We start from the raw sequence: 7339 nt of genomic DNA, 5'->3' as shown, positions 1-7339 counted from the left end.
TATCAAGGGAAAAGGGGGAAAAGAAGGTAAGCATAATCTTCTTGTTTCTGATGCTTTCTCAAATACCACAGTGCCATATTTTGGGGTAGTATGTCCTGAATTACTTTAAGTGAAAAGATAAATTTACACTTGAAAGTTATCTTCTTGGAAGTAGATGATTTGGAAACTTTGCAATAATATGAATATAATGTTATTCGTGTACTGTTTTTTACCTCAGTTTTGAATTGTCTTTGGCATATATTCGTACTTGTAGAGTTTGTTGAGTTTAACATCGGAAACCAATTAAAAGTTTCAAGTGGTTAATTAGCATGAAATTATTAACCAGCAAAATGACATTTGTGGTAAACGAGACATGGCAAGCAAATTATAAAGCACAAGAAATAAACAAATACAAAAAGGAGGTAACAAAGGGAAGCTAATTTTTCTTGTGTGGGATCATAAAAATGTTGGCAGCCCTGTAAGGTGGACATGACTCTGGTTGTGTACTTATCATATGTCAGTGTTTTTACCTTGTGTTCCCATTGAATAATGATGGCTCCTTGCAAATTTCCCTAACCTTCAGGATGTTATGTATATGAGCTGAGGTCAGGTTTCATTTCATAAATCAAGGAAATCAATCTTTCAATGACGCTAATAATGTTTAAAGATTGAGTAAGTGCTTTGTATTCTAGATTATCAGATCAGACCAGTATATTTGGAAAAATGTCTCTTTATTTCCATCATTTGTTAAAAATGAATAAAAATTTGTTCCTCTTCAAATCTCTTATTTTAGTTTAAAGTTGTGTATTTATGTGTTGACAGAAAGTTATGTACATGTGTATATGTCAATATATGTAGAAGACTTAAAAAGGTTTATAGAAAGTGAAGTTAAACTATAAGTGTACTTTGGCACAAACATATTTTTAAATCATTGCCTTTCTTTAATAATATGCATTTCAAAAGACCCTTTATATAGTCTTTATATATATACACACACACACATACATATATTCATATGTTTTATATATATATACATACATACATATATTCCTATGTTATATATATATAAATATACACATGCATAAATTTACTTAAATATTTATCTGTAGGTAGAAAGACAGATAAAAAGATATTCCCATAATAATAAACATCTTATTTCATATTTGTATTATTTGTCAGTGTTCTCTAGGGAGATAGATTGAATAGATTTATGTAGCTCTATAAGGGAATATTATTATAGGAATCAGTTCATGAGATTACGACATCTGAGAAATCCTCCAACGGGATGTTTGCAAGCGGGAGATCCTGGGAATTAGGAGAGTGGATCAAAGTCTACAAAACTTCAGAGGCAGGAGGGAAGCTGACAAGGTAATTCATTGTCTAAGGCTGAGAGCCTGAGGACCTGGAGGGCCACTGGTGCAAATCTTAGAATCTGAAAACAAATGATTTCTAATGTTCTAGGCAATAGAAGACATTTTCCTTGCTCTGTCTTATGGGATTCATTTATCTTCTGTATTTATTCTCTCAGGGCCCCTTATCGTGCCTACTCTGAGGGTCCACAATGAGGGTGGATCTTCTGTATATAATCCACTCACATTCTATTAGTCATCCTGCCCCAAAACAGATACACCCTAAGTAATGCTTTTTCTTTCTTGTTTTTTTTTTTTTTTTTTTGGGGGGTTTTCCAGACAGGGAGAGAAATAGAGACAGAAAGGGAGAAATCATCCCCCAGGGGGGATGGTCATGCCGCAATCCCTTCTCCCCCATTCTCCTCTCGGGATCTTGGGCACACACACACACGCGCCCAGCGTGAGTTTTAAGCCGCCGGGTCTGGGACGTGAACCGCGGTCGACTATGTGGAGTCCAGCGACATAACCATTACGCTAACTGCTTGTTCCCAGTAATGCTTTTTCTAGGTACTCCTTAGTCCAGTCACATTAGCACCCAAAACTAATCATCACAATATTTTATCACTAAAATAGAATTATAAACAAAATATAAATATTCACTTCCATAAAAGATCTAGGATTCTTGCATTTAGGTTTCTGAACCATTACATAGGACTTATTATATATCAATGAAAATGTCACACACTGAAAAGGATCTGAATATGTTTAGTGAGTCATTTAAGGTCTTTTCTTTTTAAAAATTTCTTTCTGTATGAACAATTGAAAGCTATTTTTAAAAAGTGTATCATGAATTGTCATATTTTCCTATTATGAGACTTGTAAAGACTATGCCTCTAAATCAAGATTAAGAATTCACAGCAGTTTCACTAGAAATCAAGACAAACCTTAACAATACTGTCACTTAGAGAAGAAAAAAAAAAGAAATTCCTCCAAGACATCTTCAATTCTTTTTCGTCTTCCTTCATCTTTGTATAATAATTTCCTCTTTCTTTAGTGACCTGGTTTATACCCCTCCACCAGTATCTCCTTACTGTATCACCCTCCAGGGGTTCGTTTCCAGACATCCCTCCTCTTCTCTTTCAAGCTATATCTTGGTGCCTCACATTTACTTACGTGTTACTTTAGGTAGTCACACTGACTTACATACGTTCTTAGCCTTCTTTCCTATTCATTATGCAATTTGATCTTTACATTGACTCCTGAGATATGGTCATCAAAACTTGTTGATTGTAATAGTACCTGAGGTCATAGAACAAACATGATGCCTGGAAATTCAAAACTTTCCCCAAAGTACAGAATTTTCTGAAAATCCCCAGCTTTACTTCTAAAATTCAAGGTAAAATTTGCAGTTAACCCTATGTTAACTACATGTTTACATGTTTACATAGGGTTTGCATCTACTACATGAAACAGAATTATAATGTACTTAGCTGTTATATAAAATACACATTATTTGAATACCAGATTATTTTATGAACTAAAAACATAATAACTGATCTGAATTCATACAAGGTATTTATAGTGTTTATTAATTTCACTTAGATCAGTATTTATTTTTATTAAAATGATATCATACATGAGGATGTACAATAACCAACACATCATATATGCATCAAAATAACTTTCTGAAATATGAAATACTCTTAATGTGAAACACATTTGACCTCATGGGTTTCAAACTACATAATACGGACCAGGACAAGCTAAATACACCTTTTCATTTATTTGCAAGTATAATTATGGCTGTTGAATTTTTCCTGGTTAATTAGCTCATATGTGGAGGTTAGGGTGAGGCCTAGGCTAATAATACCCTATTTTGAGATGAAATAATCTATATCTTACAAATGCATTACAAATGCGGGTGTTAACCCTTCTTTGAAAATGTGGAGACTGAGAAATTGAAAGATGAAATATCTTGCCTATCAAGTCATTCGTCCATCACTAAATCAAAGCTCAACATCTTCCTTAGTGATGACAGCACTGTCCTTTCATCTCTCTTAGAGCTAACCCCTGGCGTATTCTGCTCTGTCACAGGATTCTCAATCTCTAAACTAAACTCAAGCTGACGTATCTGTAGGTGACAATGGATTTTGAAAAAATTAATATCTTATCAGCAGTTTTCAGTCATCTATAATATGGCAACATGCCAAAGTCGAAGTAAAGGATATATTTTTCAAAATGTGCCTTCATTTTTGATACTTATCAGGATCATAAGCTCCTTGTCTTTAGAGTGAATAAGTACTAGGTGATTTCAAGATGCTTTTATGTCTAGGGAGAGAAGTCATTGCGTGATTAAACTGTTGATTATTATTGAGTAGTCTTGTCCTGTTGTGTCTGTGTTAGTTTACATGGCAAGATTTCTATGTAGCGGAATTCTCGATAAGTTGAATTGCTGTTAAGTTAAAGGCAATAATAAATGTCACAACAGTTCAAATCAGTTGTAAATATGAGTCATAGGGAAACCATTGCAACAATATTCATTTGGACTTTAGAATCAAAGGGATTTTGTTGTTTACGATGTCACCTGTAGTTCTTGAAGTATATTCAATTTAAATAAAATTATGAAAAAATAAAAGTGTCTCTTTTAAACAACCTGCCTCATACTCATGCATGATGTATCCTGAGGTTCTATAACAAATGGAAACTTTTTGACCAGTAAATGCTCACATACATATTGTAGTATTCTGTATTAAGAAATGTTTAAATTGCACTTTATAGACATATGTGTTACAAAGATAACTAAATATGTTAACTTTTATATGTACAAAGAGCTAAATAGTCATAGAACATTACTTAAAATGAGTCTTTAATTTTACATTGTTGTCTTAATCTATTCAGGCTACTATAACAAAATACCATACACTGAGTTGATTATAACCAACAGAAATTATTTCTTACAGTTCTGGGGGCTGTGAAGTCCAAGATCAAGGAACTAGCTGATACAATTCTGCTGGGGGCTTGCTTCTCGGTTCATGAAATGGCACATTCTAGCTGAGCCTGCACATGGTGAAAGAGGTTAAGTAGCCTTTGAAGACTGACTTTATGGTGGCACTAATCCTATTTATAAGGACTAAGCCCTCATGACCTAATCACCTCCCCAAAACCCTTATCTCCTAATAACTTCACTTTGGGGATTACAATTTTGGCATACAGATTTCAAAGTGGCACAAATATTCAGAGCATAACTATACTTAAACACAAAACAATACCTCATTTAAAACTTCATGTTTACACATTGGCTTTCTTAATCTAAAGTTGTAAATTATTTGTTGAAAATTATTTATAGGGCTAGAGGTGACATAACAGTATAATGTGATGCTCTGTGAGGCTTACTACACAGGACCATTTGGGTTCACATTTAGAGACCTCCCTGCATATAGCAGGTATGCTGTCTCCATGATCTGGAGCTGAGGCTGGGGAAAGATTATGGCAAGAACCTGATCAGAATACATGCGTTTCTCTCTCTGTGTCTCTGTATTTCCATTCATGGAAGAAATATATATATATATATATATATATATTGTAAAAAGCTTTGTCATTTGTTTTCCTACATTGCTTTCATTTATTAAATCAACTTGATTTTTAATGTTTTTTGAGAGGTTTTTGCTATAGGGCATGTGTGCTCATCAGAAAGACAGAGACAGAGAGACAGAAAGCGAGAAATCACCCCTCAGAGGACATGGCCATGCTAAAATCCCTTTTCCTCTTGAGATCTTGGGCAGGCACAGACACATACCTAGCGTGAATTTAAGCTACCAGGTCCGGGACTCCAACTGTGGTCAACTACATGGGAGTCCAGCGACATAGCCATTACACCAACTGCTGGTCCCAAATCAACTTGATTTTTAAATAACTAGCATGCAGGGAAGATAAAGCATCATCAAAAAAGAATACACTTGAAAAACTAATTTTCAATGTTTTTTTGTTTTTATATTAACACATACAGATTCAAGGATGTTAATACATACAGATTCAAGGCTCTTATACACTACATTTTACCAAGTCATACTGTTACGCAGAAGACTGGTTTTGAACTTCAGAGTGTTGCTGGGTTCCAAGGGTTGAGACTTTGTAAGTCATTCCTTAAAGAAGAATTTAGTGATATCCCCCCCAAAAAGTGTTTTCCCAATAGAAAGAATGTTTGGTTATTGGATGAGTAGCATTAATAAAGCCAGATTTGGTCCACAAAACTACCAAGTAAACCCTGTTCATCATAGTTCCATTTTGAATAGAGGAACTGTATTTCTTGAAATACAAAATGCTTCTATCCCCTCCTCTGATGAAATGTTCACTGTTACCCATTACTTACCTTCCACTTTGTCTTATTTAAACTTTAGTCAAACCTCTCTCTTTTCTATATCCCTGAATTCTGATTGTCTGAAAGTCTAAGCAAGAGCAAAAATGTGAAACATGGTCCCCAATAAGGTGTTCTTTGAAACTGGCTAACTATAGCAAGACCCTTTTCCAGTCAGACCCTATTGGATTCTGGGCACTAGCACACATGTGTGTTCTATCTGAGACTGACCAGGTGGCAACCACAGTTGGCATGTGGGATCTGGTTCCTCCTGAGCAGGGCATTATCACTTCACTACAGGGCTGGCCATTCTCAAGGTATTTTTGACCAGTTACTGAAAGAAATAGAAAAGGCTCTCTCTTTCTCTTTCTCTCTCTCTCTCTCTCTCACCTTAGTTTTTTTTTTTTTTTTTTTGTTTTTTTTTTTTTTTTTTTTGTTTGTTTGTTTGTTTGTTTGTTTTCCATAGAGTACTCTCTGGAGTAAGACAGAGAGACAAAAAGAGAGTGAAAGTTAGAAATAACCCTTCATCAGGGCTGGCCATGTCCCAATCCCTTTCTCTCCATTCTCTTCTCAGGATTTTGGGCATTCATACACAACCTTCCAGTGTGATTTCAAGCTGTTGGGTCTGGGACTCAAATGGTAGTCAACCATGTAGGATCTATTACCTTAATCACCATGCCACCTGCAGGCCTGAAAAGTCTCACTTTTAACTGATTATTCTATTTTTTTAATGATGACATTATTGGGATAAGAATTAAACCAGCTCTTAAGTTCACAAATTCTGGAAAACTTTTAGGCTCAGGTAGGTATATGTACATATGAAGATTTAAGTAGAGAATTATTTTACGGAGGTAAGTAATACATTTCTGAGAAGTTAATCTCAGAGTTAGTGAAACATGTATCCTATCAACATTGTATCAAATAGTGGCAAAATGTTTAAATATATGAAAGTATTATGTTCACAAAGTCCTGGAATATGAGAATTATGAACTGTTGAATTTATCTATTCCCATGAAATCTCATAAGAAAATGTGTCTTTAGAAGAAGAGAGGACTGGGGCCAGCAGGTGACATGGTGCTTAAGACACTGGACTCTCAAATGACCAACCATGGTTCAGATTCTGGACCTGGTGGCTTGAAAAATCACAACAAACACATAGATAGATAGATAGATAAATAAATAAATGCTAAAATAAATAAATAAATAAATAAAGAGAAGCCTAGTGGAAGTTCAACAAATTAATAAAGTTCTTTTTTTTTTTTTTTTTTTTGGAGAGATTTTCACTGTAGGGCACGTGCGCTCGCCAGACAGACAGAGAGAGACATAGAGACAGAAAGCGAGAAATCACCCCCCAGGGGGGATGGTCACGCCGCAATCCCTTCTCCTCCATTCTCCTCTCGGGATCTTGGGCACGCACGCACACGCGCCCGGCGTGAGTTTTAAGCCACCGGGTCCGGGACACGAACCGCGGTCGACTACGTGAGAGTCCAGTGACATAGCCATTACGCTAACTGCTGGTTCCCATCAAATTAATAAAGTTCTTAAAATATTTCCCGAGCCTTTAAACAGGAGGCCTTGTCTTAGCATTTGTATTTTTTTTTTTTTTTTCTGCTAGGGCGGCTTAAAAAAATTAGAGCAGCTGCTTCGGGACCTGGAC

Source organism: Tupaia chinensis, unplaced genomic scaffold (assembly GCF_000334495.1).
Source record: "Tupaia chinensis unplaced genomic scaffold, TupChi_1.0 Scaffold000657_1, whole genome shotgun sequence".
Classification (NCBI taxonomy): Eukaryota; Metazoa; Chordata; class Mammalia; order Scandentia; family Tupaiidae; genus Tupaia; species Tupaia belangeri.
Note: the sequence above shows the minus strand (reverse complement) of the source record.